Below are 21,825 nucleotides of genomic sequence, written 5' to 3' on the forward strand. Positions count from 1 at the left end.
CACACATACACTACAACATCTCTACAGATGCATATGGTGTTTAAAACACATAGATAAACATTTATAGTTGCATGTAAGTGAGATTACACAATGTAAAGATGGGACAAAGTTCAAAATTGATGGACAGAGTATGCTCACAATCTGCATCGATTTAAAGATGTGACTATTTCTCTATCGTCCTAGTGGATGCTGGGGTTCCTGAAAGGACCATGGGGAATAGCGGCTCCGCAGGAGACAGGGCACAAAAGTAAAGCTTTCCGATCAGGTGGTGTGCACTGGCTCCTCCCCCCATGACCCCCCTCCAAGCCAGTTAGATTTTTGTGCCCGGCCGAGAAGGGTGCAATCTAGGTGGCTCTCCTAAAGAGCTGCTTAGAAAAGTTTAGCTTAGGTTTTTTATTTTACAGTGAGTCCTGCTGGCAACAGGATCACTGCAACGAGGGACTTAGGGGAGAAGAAGTGAACTCACCTGCGTGCAGGATGGATTGGCTTCTTGGCTACTGGACATCAGCTCCAGAGGGACGATCACAGGTACAGCCTGGATGGTCACCGGAGCCTTGCCGCCGGCCCCCTTGCAGATGCTGAAGTAAGAAGAGGTCCAGAATCGGCGGCAGAAGACTCCTCAGTCTTCTAAAGGTAGCGCACAGCACTGCAGCTGTGCGCCATTTTCCTCTCAGCACACTTCACACGGCAGTCACTGAGGGTGCAGGGCGCTGGGAGGGGGGCGCCCTGGGAGGCAAATGAATACCTATTTTGGCTAAAAATACCTCACATATAGCCTCCGGAGGCTATATGGAGATATTTAACCCCTGCCAGAATCCGTTAAGAGCGGGAGACGAGGGCGCCGAAAAAGGGGCGGGGCCTATCTCCTCAGCACACAGCGCCATTTTCCCTCACAGAAAGGCTGGAGGGAAGGCTCCCAGGCTCTCCCCTGCACTGCACTACAGAAACAGGGTTAAAACAGAGAGGGGGGGCACTAAATTGGCGTTAGAAATATATAAAAAAGATGCTATAAGGGAAAACACTTATATAAGGTTGTCCCTATATAATTATAGCGTTTTTGGTGTGTGCTGGTAAACTCTCCCTCTGTCTCTCCAAAGGGCTAGTGGGTCCTGTCCTCTATCAGAGCATTCCCTGTGTGTGTGCTGTGTGTCGGTACGTGTGTGTCGACATGTATGAGGACGATGTTGGTGAGGAGGCGGAGCAATTGCCTGTAATGGTGATGTCACTCTCTAGGGAGTCGACACCGGAATGGATGGCTTATTTAGGAAATTACGTGATAATGTCAACACGCTGCAAGGTCGGTTGACGACATGAGACGGCCGACAAACAATTAGTACCGGTCCAGACGTCTCAAAAACACCGTCAGGGGTTTTAAAACGCCCGTTTACTTTAGTCGGTCGACACAGACACAGACAGGGACACTGAATCCAGTGTCGACGGTGAATAAACAAACGTATTCCTTATTAGGGCCACACGTTAAAGGCAATGAAGGAGGTGTTACATATTTCTGATACTACAAGTACCACAAAAGAGGGTATTATGTGGGATGTGAAAAAACTACCGTAGTTTTTCCTGAATCAGATAAATTAAATAAAGTGTGTGATGATGCGTGGGTTCCCCCCGATCGAAAATTATGGGCGGTATACCCTTTCCCGCCAGAAGTTAGGGCGCGTTGGGAAACACCCCTTAGGGTGGATAAGGCGCTCACACGCTTATCAAAACAAGTGGCGGTACCGTCTATAGATAGGGCCGTCCTCAAGGACCAGCTGACAGGAGGCTGGAAAATATCATAAAAAGTATATACACACATACTGGTGTTATACTGCGACCAGCGATCGCCTCAGCCTGGATGTGCAGAGCTGGGGTGGCTTGGTCGGATTCCCTGACTAAAAATATTGATACCCTTGACAGGGACAGTATTTTATTGACTATAGAGCATTTAAAGGATGCATTTCTATATATGCGAGATGCACAGAGGGATATTTGCACTCTGGCATCAAGAGTAAATGCGATGTCCATATCTGCCAGAAGATGTTATGGACACGACAGTGGTCAGGTGATGCAGATTCCAAACGGCACAAAGGTGTATTGCCGTATAAAGGAAGAGGAGTTATTTGGGGTCGGTCCATCGGACCTGGTGGCCACGGCAACTGCTGGAAAATCCGCCGTTTTTACCCTAAGTCACATCTCTGCAGAAAAAGACACCGTCTTTTCAGCCTCAGTCCTTTCGTCCCTATAAGATCATATCTGCCCAGGGATAGAGGAAAGGGAAGAAGACTGCAGCAGGCAGCCCATTCCCAGGAACAGAAGCGTTCCACCGCTTCTGACAAGTTCTCAGCATGGCGCTGAGACCGTACAGGACCCCTGGATCCTACAAGTAGTATCCCAGGGGTACAGATTGGAATGTCGAGACGTTTCCTCTTCGCAGGCTCCTGAAGTCTGCTTTACCAAGGTCTCCCTCCGACAAGGAGGCAGTATGGGAAAAAATTCACAAGCTGTATTCCCAGCAGGTGATAATTAAATTACCCCTCCTACTACAAGAAAAGGGGTATTATTCCACACTATATTGTGGTACTGAAGCCAGAAGGCTAGGTGAGACTTATTCTAAAAAATTTTTTGAACACTTACAAAGGTTCAAATCAAGATGGAGTCACTCAGAGCAGTGATAACGAACCAGGAAGAAGGGGACTATATAGTGTCCCGGGACATCAGGGATGCTTACCTCTATGTCCCAAATTTGCCCTTCTCACTAAGGGTACCTCAGGTTCGTGGTGCAGAACTGTCACTATCAGTTTCAGACGCTGCCGTTTGGATTGTCCACGGCACCCCGGGTCTTTACCAAGGTAATGGCCGAAATGATGATTCTTCTTCGAAGAAAAGGCGTCTTAATTATCCCTTACTTGGACGATCTCCTGATAAGGGCATAGTCCAGGGAACAGTTGGAGGTCGGAGTAGCACTATCTCGGATACTGCTACAACAGCACGGGTGGATTCTAAATATTCCAAAATCGCAGCTGATCCCGACGACACGTCTGCTGTGCCTAGGGATGATTCTGGACACAGTCCAGAAAAAGGTGTTTCTCCCGGAAGAGAAAGCCAGGGAGTTATCCGAGCTAGTCAGGAACCTCCTAAAAACAGTGCATCATTGCACAAGGGTCCTGGTAAAAATGGTGGCTTCCTACGAAGCAATTACATTCGGCAGATTTCACGCAAGAACTTTTCAGTGGGATCTGCTGGACAAATGGTCCGGATCGCATCTTCAGATGCATCAGCGGATAACCCTATATCCAAGGACAAGGGTGTCTCTCCTGTGGTGGTTATAGAGTGCTCATCTTCTAGAGGGCCGCAGATTCGGCATTCAGGATTGGATGCTGGTGACCACGGAGCCCAGCCCGAGAGGCTGGGGAGCAGTCACACAAGGAAAAAATTTCCAGGGAGTGTGATCAAGTCTGGAGACTTTTCTCCACATAAATATACTGGAGCTAAGGGTAAATTTATAATGCTCTAAGCTTAGCAAGACCTCTGCTTCAAGGTCAGCCGGTATTGATCCAGTGGGAAAAACATCACGGCAGTCGCCCACGTAAACAGACAGGGCGACACAAGAAGCAGGAGGGCAATGGCAAAAACTGCAAGGACTTTTCGCTGGGCGGAAAATCATGTGATTGCACTGTCAGCAGTGTTTCATCCCGGGAATGGAAACTGGGAAGCAGACTTCCTCAGCAGGCACGACCTCCACCCGGGAGAGTGGAAACTTCATCGGGAAGTTTTTTCCACATGATTGTAAACCGTTGGGAAATACCAAAGGTGGACATGATGGCGTCCCGTCTGAACAAAAAACGGGACAGGTATTGCGCCAGGTCAAGAGACCCTCAGGCAATAGCTGTGGACGTTCTGGTAACACCGTGGGTGTACCAGTCGGTGTATGTGTTCCCTCCTCTGCTTCTCATACCTAAGGTGCTGAGAATTATAAGACGTAGAGGAGTAAGAACTATACTCATGGCTCCGGATTGGCCAAGAAGGACTTGGTACCCGGAACTTCAAGAGATGCTTACAGAGGTCTTATGGCCTCTGCCGCTAAGAAGGGACTTGCTTCAGCAAGTACCATGTCTGTTCCAAGACTTACCGCAGCTGCGTTTGTCGGCATGGCGGTGGAAAGCCGGATCCTAAGGGAAAAAGGCATTCCGGAAGAGGTCATTCCTACCCTGGTCAAAGCCAGAAAGGAGGTGACCGCACAACATTATCACCACATGTGGCGAAAATATGTTGCGTGGTGTGAGGCCAGGAAGGCCCCACAAAGAAATTTCAACTCGGTCGTTTCCTGCATTTCCTGCAAACAGGAGTGTCTATGGGCCTCAAATTGGGGTCCATTAAGGTTCAAATTTCGGCCCTGTCGATTTTCTTCCAGAAAGAATTGGCTTCAGTTCCTGAAGTCCAGAAGTTTGTCAAGGGAGTATTGCATATACAACCCCCTTTTGTGCCTCCAGTGGCACTGTGGGATCTCAACGTAGTTCTGGGATTCCTCAAATCACATTGGTTTAAAACCAGTCAAATCTGTGGATTTGAAGCATCTCACATGAAAAGTGACCATGCTCTTGGCCCTGGCCTGGACCAGGCGAGTGTCAAATTGGTGTTTTTTTTCTCAAAAAAGCCCATATCTGTTTGTCCATTCGGACAGGGCAGAGCTGCGGACTCGTCCCCAGTTCTCTCCCTAAGGTGGTGTCAGTGTTTCACCTGAACCAGCTTATTGTGGTGCCTTGCACCTACTAGGGACTTGGAGGACTCCAAGTTGCTAGATGTTGTCAGGGCCCTGAAAATATGTTCCAGGACGGCTGGAGTCAGGAAAACTGACTTGCTGTTATCCTGTATGCACCCAACAAACTGGGTGCTCTTGCTTCTAAGCAGACTATTGCTAGTTGGATGTGTAATACAATTCAGCTTGCACATTCTGTGGCAGGCCTGCCACAGCCAAAATATGGAAATGCCCATTCCACAAGGAAGGTGGGCTCATCTTGGGCGGCTGCCCGAGGGGTCTCGGCTTTACAACTTTGCCGAGCAGCTACTTGGTCAGGGGCAAACACGTTTGCTAAATTCTACAAATTTGATACCCTGGCTAAGGAGGACCTGGAGTTCTCTCATTCGGTGCTGCAGAGTCATCCGCACTCTCCCGCCCGTTTGGGAGCTTTGGTATAATCCCCATGGTCCTTTCAGGAACCCCAGCATCCACTAGGACGATAGAGAAAATAAGAATTTACTTACCGATAATTCTATTTCTCGGAGTCCGTAGTGGATGCTGGGCGCCCATCCCAAGTGCGGATTATCTGCAATACTTGTACATAGTTACAAAAATCGGGTTATTATTGTTGTGAGCCATCTTTTCAGAGGCTCCGCTGTTATCATACTGTTAACTGGGTTTAGATCACAAGTTGTACGGTGTGATTGGTGTGGCTGGTATGAGTCTTACCCGGGATTCAAAATTCCTCCCTTATTGTGTACGCTCGTCCGGGCACAGTACCTAACTGGCTTGGAGGGGGGTCATGGGGGGAGGAGCCAGTGCACACCACCTGATCGGAAAGCTTTACTTTTGTGCCCTGTCTCCTGCGGAGCCGCTATTCCCCATGGTCCTTTCAGGAACCCCAGCATCCACTACGGACTCCGAGAAATAGAATTATCGGTAAGTAAATTCTTATTTTTACACTTGTTGCCCCTTGCTCTTGAGGTGAACACTGGTTGTAGATCCAAGTTAAGCACACCCTTTGAGATATGTGTTATTTTGAGCTACAGTGAAATATCTCAGCAATGGTATACTGTAACTCAGATGAAAGTTTTGTTGATGATGAGGAAGATGATCACAATTTGTCTTTTACGCTTCTATGCACTAGATTTATGATTGCACATATCTTAAAAAAATGCCTATTGCCCAAAATAAAGACATGGAAATATACATGTGACCATGCTCAACTCTAAACACAGTACAAAATGCAGTATAAGAGCCAAAACACATGTTATATATATATATATATATATATATACTGTATATACATATACTGTATGTATATATATATATATATATATATATGGGTTGGGTTCCATACCGACGTTGAAATCCTAGCTTTTAGATGCCCCGCGGGGGGGCGGGGGACAAGTGCAATCAAGCCATTTGCGGGCTCGCCACAGGTTTTATTCCCACTCTGTGGGTGTGGTGGACCACCCACGTTGGGAATAGCGCCTGTTAGTCAGCATGCCGACTGTCAGGATTGTTAGCGTGTGGGATCCTGGCTTCGTTATTATGACCGGCGGTCTCCTGACCGCCGGTCACATAACTACATCCCATATATATAATATATGCAGGTGAAACTCAGAAAATTAGAATATTGTGCAAAAGTTAAATAGTTACATGCAAAGTGAAATAGTTCAAGCCTTTATTTGTTATAATTTGATGATTGTGGTTTACAGCTTAAAAAAACAAAAACAAATCCCAAATCTCAGAAAATGAGATTACATAAAATCAATAAAAAAAGGATTTTAAATACAGTAGTGTCGGCTCTCTGAAAAGTATAATCATGCATATGTACTCAGTACTTGGTCTGGGCCCCTTTTGCATGAATAACTGCCTCAGTGTGGCGGGGCATGGATTCTATCAGCCTGTGGCACTGCTGAGGTGTTATGGAAGACCAGGATGCTTCAATAGCGGCCTTCAGCTCTTCTGCATTGTTCGGTCTCATGCCTCTTTTCTTTCTCTTGGCAATCTATATCTCTTTGATCCAGTGATATTATTATTATTATTATTACTTCTATTATTATACTTTATTTATATGGCGCCACAAGGGATCCGCCGCACCCAATTACAAAGTACATAAACAAGTAGGGAAAACAAGGAAACAGTGACTTAAAGTTCAAGACAATATAGGACAAGTACAGGGTATGTAAACATACATGCACCAGCAGATGACACTGAAATAAGTATAGGGGTGGCAGAAAAACAAGGGATTTGGTGTCATCAAAGGGAGTATTGAACAGAAGATGGTTTAAGTAAGAAAGCATATGAGGAAAGAGGGCCCTGCTCGCAAGAGCTTACATTCTAAAGGGGAGTGAGTCCACACAGGTATGCTATGTAGTCTGTGGCTGTACACATAATAAATATGGGTTTGGGGCTACCAATGTGCAGTTCATACTGTTATTACAAATCACACATATATGAGATAGTGTTATTTATTTTTGAAACCTAAGTCTCTCTGCGTGTTGGGAAATTATTTTCCTCCTCACAATATCCTGGACAGGTAAGTGTATAAAAACAAGAAGTGAATCCTCGCGTCTCCTGGGTATGTGTTCTTGCCAAGCAAGGATTAACAGCTTATCTAGGTATGCTCTGTGGATGGATTCAGGACCTGAACAAAATGTTTCATGCCGAACACTAAAAGTGCTGTCTTTCCCATCAGGGTGGGATTAAATTCTGGAGAGCCTTTTTTGCAACAGGAGACTGGACAGATAACAAGGATTAGCTGCTATGATACCGCAGGCCAGAAAAAGCCCATTAAAATATATGAGCTACAGAATCAAAATTATTGAAGCCAGATGAACTACACATTGCAGAGTGTTCTACTTGTGTTATAGGAGGATGAGCAGCTTAGGTAGAATAATCAAATGAGGAAGGGTTAATTGCATATAAAAGGAACATAACATGATGTTGCATAAAGTGCCTGATTGCAATGTGGTTGGTATTGCACAGCCGCAAGGAAGCAGCCGTGCAATACCGTACAAGTGCAGTTCAAATGCTGTTGCCTATAGGAGCCATCTGTATGAAATAGACTCCTCCTGTACCAGCCTGTCCAGTCCAAGTGCTGCGTTCGAAAATGCAACATTGGATCACCGTTGCTGTCCCTGGCCATTTTGTGTAAGCTTAAGTATGGTCAGACTGACTGAACCACTCTTGCAGGCGCAGGAAGTCTACATCTGAGGAAGCAGACCCCAGGCTCAACGCAGCTACAAAATGGGGGCGATATGCCACCACTTTGTAAAACAGTCCCAGTTGCCGCCTCCACTCTGCACTGCAAACGACACAGCATGTCAGTCATGCTGCTGCTAAGGGGGGATGCCAGCAATCACAGAGGTCCTGTTCATGCTCAGACCCACAAACATTAGTATGTAACCATCAAGTTAATGTACTAATCTGAATCAGGCCCAAAATAGGGAGAGATATAGTTAAATGGGTGAAATTTGTATATGTACAATACATACAGGTCAACGGTAATGACAGAAACATACTGGCATTGGAAATACTAAAATATAAAGCAAGGGGTACATGGAAAATATAATGATATTGGGGGGAGAAAAAAGAAGACACATGTAAGGAATAGATGAAACGTGGCAAAACATGAAAAAATATCAAGGAAAATGGAAAGAGCGAAGATGAAAAAATAAGGATAAGGGGAGGATGTGATGATTCGTTATAGAGTAGATGGAAAGGATAATGAGAACAGGAAAGGAGACGACATTGGGAACATTCAGAAGATCTCAGTAATGGAAAGAAGAGGAAATGTGATGTGGGGGTGGTGGAAAATATAATGAAAGGTGGGATACAAAGTAAAATAATAAATAAAAGGTGGAAATAATAATGGCGTGAAGAAAGATGGATATGATAAGAAAAATATGCAACAGATAAAGACAGACGATACTTAAAAAGGGAGAGATAGAATGGACAATAGTGTGATAAAGATGAAAAAGAAATTCAAAGATAAAAGAAATAGACATTGGAATAATAGCAAGGTTGGTAACATAAGCAAAGATTAAAAAATGTTAAATAATAAGTTAGAGACATAAACTTTGTTTCTTATAAATATACAATGCACATAATACTACTAATCTCATTGTTGTTGCTAGTATACACAACCATATACTAATGGTGACTAAATAGAAAAGACTTAGATCTGGTAAGTGTCCTAATGCATTGAGTAATGGATACATTAGAGAGAATACATCCCATAAAACTGTAAGAGAAAGCGGATTAATATAAATGAAATAAACGTTACTTTCCTTTTGAGGCGTATATACGTCTCAGTTGTTCTATGTTTTTTCTCCACATATGTGTTGCACTTCAAAACATGTGGAAACATAAGTGAATGTAGAACATAGTGTAATCCATAAATGTTATTCTCACAAAAACAATCAAACCAAAAACACAGATAAAAAGGCAAGATGGAAGATTACCAGATTCCTATGAATGGTGGGCAGAATAGATATTTTAGAGAAGTTGGCTTCGAAACTGGCCCCTTTCGGCCCTCTCATCCAATGGAATGTAGGATTTCCTCCACTGTATATCCAGGTTACCACTCCTGTCACATGCAATGCATATCGGTTTGAAATTTTCTTCATCAGGCAGTGTGACAGAAGTTACATGTAGGTGCTATTTAAACTATGGTGGGTAATTATATCTGGGTCAGAAAGTCACAAAAGTGAATGTATTCTTACATAGCTAAAAATAATGTAACAAAAAGCAATGGATAATAATATTGCACTGTTATATGCAATTTAAATGATCAATGCTTATTATTTGGAAAAACTGATGCTTTATAAAAATCTTTAGGTATTGCACAAAACCAGAAGTGCCGGGATCACACTTCCGGTATAGTGCCAGTGTCCATATTCCACAAACCGGCTGCAGGCTTAGTGGTGTAATAGCGGTAGTTTAAAATATGCTATCCAGTAAGTAAATCAATCCCAGTGCTTTGTCTCCTATTTCATTTCAGCTCTGGTGTTGCGTTCGTGGACCCTTCCGAAATAAATTTGGAACAGATTGTGTTTCTGGCTTCCGGGAACACAACGGTGCACATGCGCACTGGCAGCAGATATGTAATTTCTCCCGGATTTCATTGTTTTAGCCGCGGCTGTCTTAGCTGCAAGATCCATTCATTGCCTCCAATAACTCTTTATCCATGGTGGAAAGGTTGTGAATTGGTGCACTCTCTAAAGCTGATGAAATTCCTGTGTTTAATGCCTCAATTCTCAGTCCAAAGTTTATATTAAAAATTAATGGCTTGTATGAACAGAATTTCTCTGAAGAAAACTAATGTTTTCTTTCCTTGAATGGTAACAATTTGAAGCTCCAGGTGATTAGTGTAACAAAAGTATATTATACTGAGCTGCAGAAGGTCTCTATCCTCATCTGTGTAATTTATCCGTTATCTGACTGGGCACAGCAAGTTTATGCTGCCTATCTGTGTGGTGCTCATTCCAGAATTATTACTGCTTACTACAATACAGAAGCTGTATTATCCCTTACTGCGCTATGGAGTCCTGGCTGCGTCCTGAGAAAGCTGCTGATCTACAGTAGCAGGCTTAAAATAAAATTAGAGGGAATTCTGGCGCAAGAGTGTATGCCCAATCAAATGGCCTAAACCTGCCCAACACAGGTAAAAAGATACAGAATTAAATACAAAATAAGGCAATAGATCAAAGGCAACACTAAATAAGAAGCAAGCAAACCAACAAATCCAAAGATTTGTCAACCGTGATACCTCTTCTTAAAGGCGTTTCTTCCAGAATGGTACATGTAAACAAAGATAAGACAACAATGTGTCGTAATTTCTTGAATAAAGTCGCAACCAGCTTTTATACTAAAGGAAGGTAAGATTCTAAAAAATTAGGGATAACGTCAGGCGTACCAAAACTCACTTGTCGGACGCCAGATATTTGTAGGTTTCTTTTTAAATAGGAGAATGAATGCCAATAACCCACAGGCACCCAATAGGTGGAGATACTGGGCGTACCAAGAAACTCACAGGATGAGTGGCTTTGTTCCTCCTATAAAGGTATCTTTCACTTGACTTTCTTAATCTTGTTCTCTTTAAGGTTAGATTTTACTCCGGATTTGGTACATGAAAACAAGATACAATCTGGAAATGTGTAGTATTTTCACATAAACGGCTGTATACACCACAGTGTAGAAAGCTCTTGGTGTGGGTAATAAATAACCCGTTTATGTGAAAATACTACACATTGCCTGACTGTATTTTGTTTTCATGTACCAAATCTGGAGTAAATCTAACCTTAAAGAGAACAAGATTAAGATAATCGAGTGAAAGATACCTTTATAGGAGGAACAAAGCCACTCATCCTGTGAGTTTCTTGGTACACCCAGTATCTCCACCTATTGGGTGTCTGTGGGTTATTGGTATTAATTCTCCTATTTAAAAAGAAACCTTTAAATATTTGGCATCCACACTCGACAAGTGAGTTTTCGTGCGCATGCCGTCATCCCCAATTTTTTTAAAATCTTACCTTCCTTTAGTATAAAAACTGGTTAAGACTTTATTTAAGGAATTACTACACATCATTGTGTTATCTTTGTTTACAGTAGCAGGCTGTTTGTTTCTGCACAGTAGTGCTTACCGCAGTTTGTCAGCTCCTGTTATTTTCCTAAATGGTGCTGGTAATACAAAGGCTGGCTGTATAGTTTTAAGTAATCAATAGTGATCTACCAAAAACTAGTGCAATAGTTCTTTGGGAGTTTTCAGCGATGAGCCTGTGACAATCTGCTGGGGCTATATAAAATGGACTGAGGCTCCTATTAATATATGGTGTAATGATGTGTGGCTTATTAACAGGGCTCACTTACCTCCCTTTAGGTGGCTAACTTGCTGCTGGTTGGACCTGTTCAACGCTCTCTAGTCTCTTAGCTTCTGTTTCTGATCAGCCGCTTGTCCCTTCTGATCTGATTTTCCCCTAACTGCTCACTGGCTGCCTTTCTGGAGAAGAGGACGTCTGAACCCCTGCCTTCAATGGGGGTTCAGAAGCTGCGTCACCACCCTCAAGCAGGGCTAGAAGATACAATGGAAGATCTTTGTGCCCCACATATGCTGCTGATGCAAGATCATACTGTCGGGTCCACCTACCAGCCTGGGCTGCTGTCATTCACCAGGACAATCGCCGGATGGTGCTGCTGCTGCTCCCGGCTCTCTGATGACTGAGGGGCCAGCTCAGGGGCTGGGCTGAAGTGCTCCATTCTGCCTCCACACTGCTCAATGCCACAGTATTCCGAGTTCTCAAAGCTTTCAGGACCCGCTGCTTTTACAGGAGACTCCAGCAGCGCAGCTCTGCATGCCACCACTGCCCAGCACCAACTGCACTCACTTCCACCCGCCACTGGCCTGACCACCTGACTGCTCATGTGCCATGCTCCTGAGCTCTTGAGCAGTTACCGAGGATGCTGGGAAATATCTGCCTGTGTAATTACATACACATGCACTGTAACACTGCATATATGCCCAGTGTTAGATGTAATTAGGGTATTACACGCCTCTTACAGATAATTCACCTTCACTTCTAGCCCACTCACTGTCAATAAACACCGGAAGCCTCCTTTCCTTAAAGTGAGTTGTGAGTTATGCTCAGTTAGTCCCAAAACTCATGCATGAGTCATACTGTAGATGCTATTTGACAAGGAATACAGAGCACCAGACCTAGGAAACTAGGCATGATGCAAACACCAGAAGACCCTCTAGTAACAGCACACTAATGAGCCTAGTAGGACCTGTCACAGTCGCGGCACAGCCACTGGGAGCATAACACCTATCTATTACTCATGAGAGTGTTAATGTTGGCATATCTCAGTATTGCAAAATCAGCCAACATGAACGCACTTGTCACTCGCCCGCTTAGTTGCAGAGCTTGTAACTCAGGGAGCAATCAGCTGCATTCTGACAAGTGACAGTTCAATGCTGGAGAAATGTGTTCTATAGTGATAGTGCAGTCAGATATAGTTGGAAGTCAGCAATAGAACTCTGCTCTGTTCAGATAAACTGATTTCAGAAAAATGCACTTCCCTGTTGTTGGGCAATTAATATCAAAGATATTTGATGGTGTAGAACTGGTGATGTGTGCTAGCCCAGACTTTTCCAACCTCGGTCCTCAAGGCACACTAGCAGTCCAGGTTTCAGTGATATCCATGCTTTAAGCACAGGTGACTTAATTAATACCTCAGTTATTAATATATAACCATCTGTGCTGAAGCCTGGATATCATTAAAACCAGCACTGTTAGTTTGCATTGAGGAACAAGGTTGGGAATGCCTGTGCTAGCCAATCAAGTTCTTCCACACCAAACTTGGTAAACCATTTTGTGACAGGCCTTGTTTTGTGCATCTGTTACATTGTAATGCTGAAATAATGTAATTGTATGCTGTCACATTAACATTTCCCATTTCTGGAATTAAGGGACCCTGAAAGACAATACCAGACCATTTTTCCTCCGACAAAGTTTACAGTTCATGTAGAATGCGTTCTCCAAGCATTCACCAACGCCAAATGATGAAACGTGATTTATTACTTCTCCAATGGTATGCTCTTCTACTCTGTTTGATATTGTGCATGGTGGTCTGAGACAGGGCCGTAACTAGGTATATGCGCTGTGTGCCTCACACACAGCACAGGATGACCTGTGCTCAACCAGCCACCACCACAATCTATACTAGACAGCGGTGCCTGAGTGTCAGTTCTGCCTCCCCTCCTCCCCAAGCCGGAGCTTAATGTGCAGCTGCAGGAAGCCACAAGTAATGCCCGACCCCCTTCCCTCCTGCCTCATGGTAACACTGAGCCGCCACCCCTCCAGCATTATTGCCCAACCCCCAGCCGCAGACTGTGTGTAGAGTGACGATCTGTGTGCAGTGCCCGCCTCTGTGTGCAGACTGACGATCTGTGTGCAGTGCCTGTGGAAGTTAAGATCTGCCTCCTTCCATGGCTCCTGCAGTCTGAAGGTAGTTATAGCTGGGGAACTGCTCCGCGGTTCAGGACATAAGGTAAAGTCAGCACAGTATGGGAGAGGAGAGAATGGAGGCCGGTTGGCCAGCACAGGGGCAATCGCTAGATATTTCAGTGGGGGGGGGGGGGGGGGGTTGGGTTAAATATAAGCCAGAAAGGTATAAAAGGGGGCTCTGCCTGCCATAATGTGTAAAATGGGGTTCTGCCTCCCGTAATGTGTAAAAGTGGACTGTGCTGCAGTAATGTGTAAAAAGGGGACTCTGCCTGCCACAATGTGTAAATGGGGACTATGCCTGCCGTAATGTATAAAAGGGACCTCTGCCTGCCGTAATGTGTAAAAGGGGACGCTGCCTGGCGTAATGTGTAAAAGGGAGCTCTGCTGCCGTAATGTGTTAAAGGGACTCTGCCTGCTGTAATATGTAAAAGGGGACTGTACCTGGCGTAATGTGTGACAGGGGCTCTACCTGGCGTAATGTGTGTAAGTGGCACTACTGTTCGGCGTAATTTAAATAATGGAGACTACTGTGCAGCGTAATACTAATTGATATTATTTTGTAGCCATGCCCCTTCCCTATGAAGCCACACCCCTATTTTAAATATGGGAGGCGCTGATGCTGTTTCTTGCACACAGCGCTAAAATATCTAGTTACGGCACTGATCTGAGGCTTGGGCGTGGCTGCTCAGTTATGGAAATCCAATCACTGCAGCTCTTGGTGAATATTTCATGTGCTGAATATGGGCCTAAATCATGTTTGGATTGAATCGCACAGCCACAAGGCAGCAGCTGTGCAATTCCGTGTAATTAAGATTCAAATGCAGCAGGAGGTCTCTGTAGGAGATAGACTCCTCCTACATGCATTTGCAAGACCCGGGTACTGCATCTGAGGACGCAGCCTTGGATCACCATGGTGACCGTCGGTCAAAATTCACAATGTTTACAGTCAGTGGTCAGCCTGTGTAAGCTGAACCTTACACAGGCTGTCCATCGGATCCGGACACCCGTGTCCAGTAAGTCTGTGTCCAACAACACAGACACACACCACGTCTTCAAAATGGAGCAAGGTGCCACCCCTGCTCTGCCCTCCAAATGCTGCAGCAGTGTCAAACTGAAATTCACTGACCTCCTTAGTACTGTACAATCCATTCTACTGCCAATGTGTAACAGAGAGCTGACGTGTATAGATAAAAAGGGGTTTATTTAAACAAAAAGCACACAATGATTAGTAAAACTTAATTAGATACCGTGAGATAATAATATTGCTTTGCACCTTGATGGTATAAAGACAAGGTCTGTCAACCAATAGTAGTAACTGAGCAGCAGCAGGAGACCATATAACAATAACTATACTCTGAATGAGTGAATGAATGAATGAATGAATGAATGAATGAAAATCCACAATCACAATAAGTGGATACAGTTCATTTTGCCACTAATTAGCAGTATGTGATTGTTGCAGTTCCGTGATACAGTGTAATTGCCATGTTAGAAAAAAGCTCAATAAATTGTGCTGTTAGAATACCTCTCATGTGGGCTGGTACAACTGAGCGTCCTCGGTTGAGAGTTCTGCAATGCCCACAACATAGCTGCTTGGGGAGAGGATTTATTCCATCCGGTAATCACGGGAGGCTGGAGGCCGCGTGTTGAAGAGAGGCAACTTTGCCGAAATCGTGGTGTCAGTACGGTGCCTCCCCAGGACACGGAGCTGCTGTAGCTTGATCCCGTCCAGCAAATTGCGAGAGGCTGTTGGCCGCGTACTGTGGAGAAGCGGCTTGCGACAGTCACAGTGCAGAGACGGATCCCGCTGCTCACAGACAAATGCAGCTAAGGAGGGTGCAAGTTTCAGGGTATCGCCAGACAGCAGAGTCCGGTCACAGTACATCCCCCTACATCCCGCCCCCTGAGAATCCCGATAGTCGATATGCAGATTAGTTGAGACTATTCCCACTCGTGGGTCGCCACTGACCCCGCAGCACAGCAAGTGCTACGTGGCGAGCGTAGCAAGCCCGCAAGGGTCTTGTTGTGATCGCCCCCACCGGCATTCCGCTGCTGGGATACCGCAAACCCATTCTGATTCTTCCCCCACCAAACCCAACCCGAGACTGTCACAACAGAGCGCACACGCTCCTACATGCAAACACAGCTCAATAGCAATTATTTACCATCAAAGATTAATCGATCCGGTACAGCCTGCAGGAGGAGAGGTTGGTGGGGTAGAGACTGACCAGGGGCAGGGAGGATCTGGTGGTATGCGACACAGATGAAGACACTGGCTAAAAACCTATCCCATCTAATGTGTAAATCCCCATTACCTGACCGAAGTCAATTATAATAAACTCAGGACTGAGCAGCAGCCAAACAGAGGAACAACACAGCACATTTCAATACAATATTATTTATGGAAATGAAACCTATAGGTAAGATGCCTATAATCACTTTCAATGTTCTACATTACCTCCTAATACAGCGGCCAAAGGCTGCACAATAAGGATCTTTGGTGGGTGGTCACTTCCCTGCTGCTGAATGACCTCCTCTTCCCTGGGACTCTCCTTGTGGTCAGGCCTGGTCTGGTGCCCGGCAACCGCTCTCCTGCTCCTCCTCCAAGCAGCGCTGCAGGTGCACTATATGGTATCTCAGTGGACACGAGGACAGCGCAGGGCGGACAGGAGGACAGCGCAGGGTGGGAGGGAGTGTGATATGACGTCAGCACATCACATCGCGAGCCAGCCGGAGCATGACGACAGGTGGGCTCTGCGGCTGCTGGTGGGTGCCCTTCATTGTCCACATACAGTACTTTGGCCAAAAACTATGCAAAACAGCATAATTGTAAAATGTGACAGTTTGTGTGGGGGCGGGGGTGGGTGGAGTTTATTGAAAATCCATTATTTGAAAAGGTTATGTGAAACATTACCAAGCTTCTTAGTTCTATTCAATTTTATTTGTGCATGTATTGTACTGTAATATTAGTAGTGTTCATTTCGGTGATGAATAAACACATTTTTATTCCGAAAAACATCTTTCTTAACTTATACACAATGTAAATGTAGTTTTTTATCTCATTAACAGAAGAAGTATTAATATTGGAAATGAGCGGGTCCAGTTCTCAGAAAACCGGACCCATCCAAACTTTGGGATCCGAGTCCGGATCCGACTCTGTCTCGGGCTTTCCCGCCAGAGTCGGATCCTAAAACGAGGCAAAATGACATAATCTTGCTGTTTTGGATTCTATGAAGGTCCCAGTGATCTGTGCCATCTTCACTCTAGCTGTGGAGAGTAGTGATGAGCACCGGAAATTTTTCGGGTTTTGTGTTTTGGTTTTGGGTTCGGTTCCGCGGCCGTGTTTTGGGTTCGAACGCGTTTTGGCAAAACCTCACCGAATTTTTTTTGTCGGATTCGGGTGTGTTTTGGATTCGGGTGTTTTTTTCAAAAAACCCTAAAAAACAGCTTAAATCATAGAATTTGGGGGTCATTTTGATCCCAAAGTATTATTAACCTCAATAACCATAATTTCCACTCATTTTCAGTCTATTCTGAACACCTCACAATATTATTTTTAGTCCTAAAATTTGCACCGAGGTCGCTGGATGACTAAGCTCAGCGACCCAAGTGGCCGACACAAACACCTGGCCCATCTAGGAGTGGCACTGCAGTGTCACGCAGGATGGCCCTTCCAAAAAACACCCCCCAAACAGCACATGACGCAAAGAAAAAAAGAGGCGCAATGAGGTAGCTGTGTGAGTAAGATAAGCGACCCTAGTGGCCGACACAAACACCTGGCCCATCTAGGAGTGGCACTGCAGTGTCACGCAGGATGGCCCTTCCAAAAAACACCCCCCAAACAGCACATGACGCAAAGAAAAAAAGAGGCGCAATGAGGTAGCTGTGTGACTAAGATAAGCGACCCAAGTGGCCGACACAAACACCTGGCCCATCTAGGAGTGGCACTGCAGTGTCACGCAGGATGGCCCTTCCAAAAACTACTCCCCAAACAGCACATGACGCAAAGAAAAATGAAAGAAAAAAGAGGTGCAAGATGGAATTGTCCTTGGGCCCTCCCACCCACCCTTATGTTGTATAAACAGGACATGCACACTTTAACCAACCCATCATTTCAGTGACAGGGTCTGCCACACGACTGTGACTGAAATGACGGGTTGGTTTGGACCCCCACCAAAAAAGAAGCAATTAATCTCTCCTTGCACAAACTGGCTCTACAGAGGCAAGATGTCCACCTCATCATCATCCTCCGATATATCACCGTGTACATCCCCCTCCTCACAGATTATCAATTCGTCCCCACTGGAATCCACCATCTCAGCTCCCTGTGTACTTTGTGGAGGCAATTGCTGCTGGTGAATGTCTCCACGGAGGAATTGATTATAATTCATTTTAATGAACATCATCTTCTCCACATTTTCTGGATGTAACCTCGTACGCCGATTGCTGACAAGGTGAGCGGCGGCACTAAATACTCTTTCGGAGTACACACTTGTGGGAGGGCAACTTAGGTAGAATAAAGCCAGTTTGTGCAAGGGCCTCCAAATTGCCTCTTTTTCCTGCCAGTATAAGTACGGACTGTCTGACGTGCCTACTTGGATGCGGTCACTCATTTAATCCTCCACCATTCTTTCAATGGGGAGAGAATCATATGCAGTGACAGTAGACGACATGTCCGTAATCGTTGTCAGGTCCTTCAGTCCGGACCAGATGTCAGCATCAGCAGTCGCTCCAGACTGCCCTGCATCACTGCCAGCGGGTGGGCTCGGAATTCTGAGCCTTTTCCTCGCACCCCCAGTTGCGGGAGAATGCGAAGGAGGAGATGTTGACAGGTCGCGTTCCGCTTGACTTGACAATTTTCTCACCAGCAGTTCTTTGAACCCCAGCAGACTTGTGTCTGCCGGAAAGAGAGATCCAAGGTAGGTTTTAAATCTAGGATCGAGCACGGTGGCCAAAATGTAGTGCTCTGATTTCAACAGATTGATCACCCGTGAATCCTTGTTAAGAGAATTAAGGGCTCCATCCACAAGTCCCACATGCCTAGCGGAATCGCTCTGTGTTTGCTCCTCCTTCAATGTCTCCAGCTTCTTCTGCAAAAGCCTGATGAGGGGAATGACCTGACTCAGGCTGGCAGTGTCTGAACTGACTTCACGTGTGGCAAGTTCAAAAGGTTGCAGAACCTTGCACAACGTTGAAATCATTCTCCACTGCGCTTGAGACAGGTGCATTCCACCTCCTATATCGTGCTCAGTTGTATAGGCTTGAATGGCCTTTTGCTGCTCCTCCAACCTCTGAAGCATATAGAGGGTTGAATTCCACCTCGTTACCACTTCTTGCTTCAGATGATGGCAGGGCAGGTTTAGGCGTTTTTGACGGTGCTCCAGTCTTCTGTACGTGGTGCCTGTACGCCGAAAGTGTGCCGCAATTCTTCTGGCCACCGACAGCATCTCTTGCACGCCCCTGTCGTTTTTTAAATAATTCTGCACCACCAAATTCAAGGTATGTGCAAAACATGGGACGTGCTGGAATTTGCCCAGATTTAATGCACACACAATATTGCTGGCATTGTCCGATGCCACAAATCCACAGGAGAGTCCAATTGGGGTAAGCCATTCTGCGATGATCTTCCTCAGTTGCCGTAAGAGGTTTTCAGCTGTGTGCGTATTCTGGAAAGCGGTGATACAAAGCGTAGCCTGCCTAGGAAAGAGTTGGAGTTTGCGAGATGCTGCTACTGGTGCCGCCGCTGCTGTTCTTGCGGTGGGAGTCAATACATCTACCCAGTGGGCTGTCACAGTCTTATAGTCCTGAGTCTGCCCTGCTCCACTTGTCCACATGTCCGTGGTTAAGTGGACATTGGGTACAACTGCATTTTTTAGGACACTGGTGAGTCTTTTTCTGAGGTCTGTGTACATTTTCGGTATCGCCTGCCTAGAGAAATGGAACCTAGATGGTATTTGGTACCGGGGACACAGTACCTCCAACAAGTCTCTAGTTGGCTCTGCAGTAATGATGGATACCGGAACCACGTTTCTCACCGCCCAGGATGCCAAGGCCTCAGTTATCCGCTTTGCAGCAGGATGACTGCTGTGATATTTCATCTTCCTCGCAAAGGACTGTTGGACAGTCAATTGCTTGGTGGAAGTAGTAAAAGTGGTCTTACGACTTCCCCTCTGGGATGACCATCGACTCCCAGCAGCAACAACAGCAGCGCCAGCAGCAGTAGGCGTTACACGCAAGGATGCATCGGAGGAATCCCAGGCAGGAGAGGACTCGTCAGAATTGCCAGTGACATGGCCTGCAGGACTATTGGCATTCCTGGGGAAGGAGGAAATTGACACTGAGGGAGTTGGTGGGGTGGTTTGCGTGAGCTTGGTTACAAGAGGAAGGGATTTACTGGTCAGTGGACTGCTTCCGCTGTCGCCCAAAGTTTTTGAACTTGTCACTGACTTATGATGAATGCGCTGCAGGTGACGTATAAGGGAGGATGTTCCGAGGTGGTTAACGTCCTTACCCCTACTTATTACAGCTTGACAAAGGGAACACACGGCTTGACAAATGCTGTCCGCATTTCTGTTGAAATACTTCCACACTGAAGAGCTGATTTTTTTGGTATTTTCACCAGGCATGTCAATGGCCATATTCCTCCCACGGACAACAGGTGTCTCCCTGGGTGCCTGACTTAAACAAACCACCTCACCATCAGAATCCTCCTGGTCAATTTCCTCCCCAGCGCCAGCAACACCCATATCCTCCTCATCCTGGTGTACTTCAACACTGACATCTTCAATCTGACTATCAGGAACTGGACTGCGGGTGCTCCTTCCAGCACTTGCAGGGGGCGTGCAAATGGTGGAAGGCGCATGCTCTTCACGTCCAGTGTTGGGAAGGTCAGGCATCGCAACCGACACAATTGGACTCTCCTTGTGGATTTGTGATATCGAAGAACGCACAGTTCTTTGCTGTGCTTTTGCCAGCTTAAGTCTTTTCATTTTTCTAGCGAGAGGCTGAGTGCTTCCATCCTCATGTGAAGCTGAACCACTAGCCATGAACATAGGCCAGGGCCACAGCCGTTCCTTGCCACTCCGTGTGGTAAATGGCATATTGGCAAGTTTACGCTTCTCCTCCGACGATTTTATTTTAGATTTTTGAGTCCTTTTTTTACTGATATTTGGTGTTTTGGATTTTACATGCTCTGTACTATGACATTGGGCATCGGCCTTGGCAGACGACGTTGATGGCATTTCATCGTCTCGGCCATGACTAGTGGCAGCAGCTTCAGCACGAGGTGGAAGTGGATCTTGATCTTTCCCTATTTTTGGAACCTCAACATTTTTGTTCTCCATATTTTAATAGGCACAACTAAAAGGCACCTCAGGTAAACAATGGAGATGGATGGATACTAGTATACTTATGGATGACGAGCGACTGCCGACACAGAGGTAGCTACAGCCGTGGACTACCGTACTGCGTCTGCTAGTATAGACTGGATGATAATGATATAAAAAATATATATATATCACTACTGCAGGACAGGTATATATTGTATAATGACGGACCGGCTGGACACTGTCAGCACTGCAGACTCCTAAACTACTAGTATGAAGAAGATAGAAAGAAAAAAAACCACCACAGGTAGGTATACAATTATGGACGAGCGACTGCCGACACAGAGGTAGCTACAGCCGTGGACTACCGTACTGCATCTGCTAGTATAGACTGGATGATAATGATATAAAAAATATATATATATCACTACTGCAGGACAGGTATATATTGTATAATGACGGACCTGCTGGACACTGTCAGCACTGCAGACTCCTAAACTACTAGTATGAAGAAGATAGAAAAAAAAAAAAACCACCACAGGTAGGTATACAATTATGGACGAGCGACTGCCGACACAGAGGTAGCTACAGCCGTGGACTACCGTACTGCGTCTGCTAGTATAGACTGGATGATAATGATATAAAAAATATATATATATCACTACTGCAGGACAGGTATATATTGTATAATGACGGACCTGCTGGACACTGTCAGCACTGCAGACTCCTAAACTACTAGTATGAAGAAGATATA

General features: G+C 45.5%; 1 protein-coding gene across 9 annotated transcripts in view; it reads left to right on the top strand.

The window, feature by feature from the left end:
- Positions 1 to 21,825, top strand: part of NTNG1 (netrin G1) — a 501,549-nt gene that overhangs the window by 180,609 nt on the left and 299,115 nt on the right. The window lies entirely within an intron of this gene.

This window comes from Pseudophryne corroboree, chromosome 9 (genome assembly GCF_028390025.1).
Source record: "Pseudophryne corroboree isolate aPseCor3 chromosome 9, aPseCor3.hap2, whole genome shotgun sequence".
Classification (NCBI taxonomy): domain Eukaryota; kingdom Metazoa; phylum Chordata; class Amphibia; order Anura; family Myobatrachidae; genus Pseudophryne; species Pseudophryne corroboree.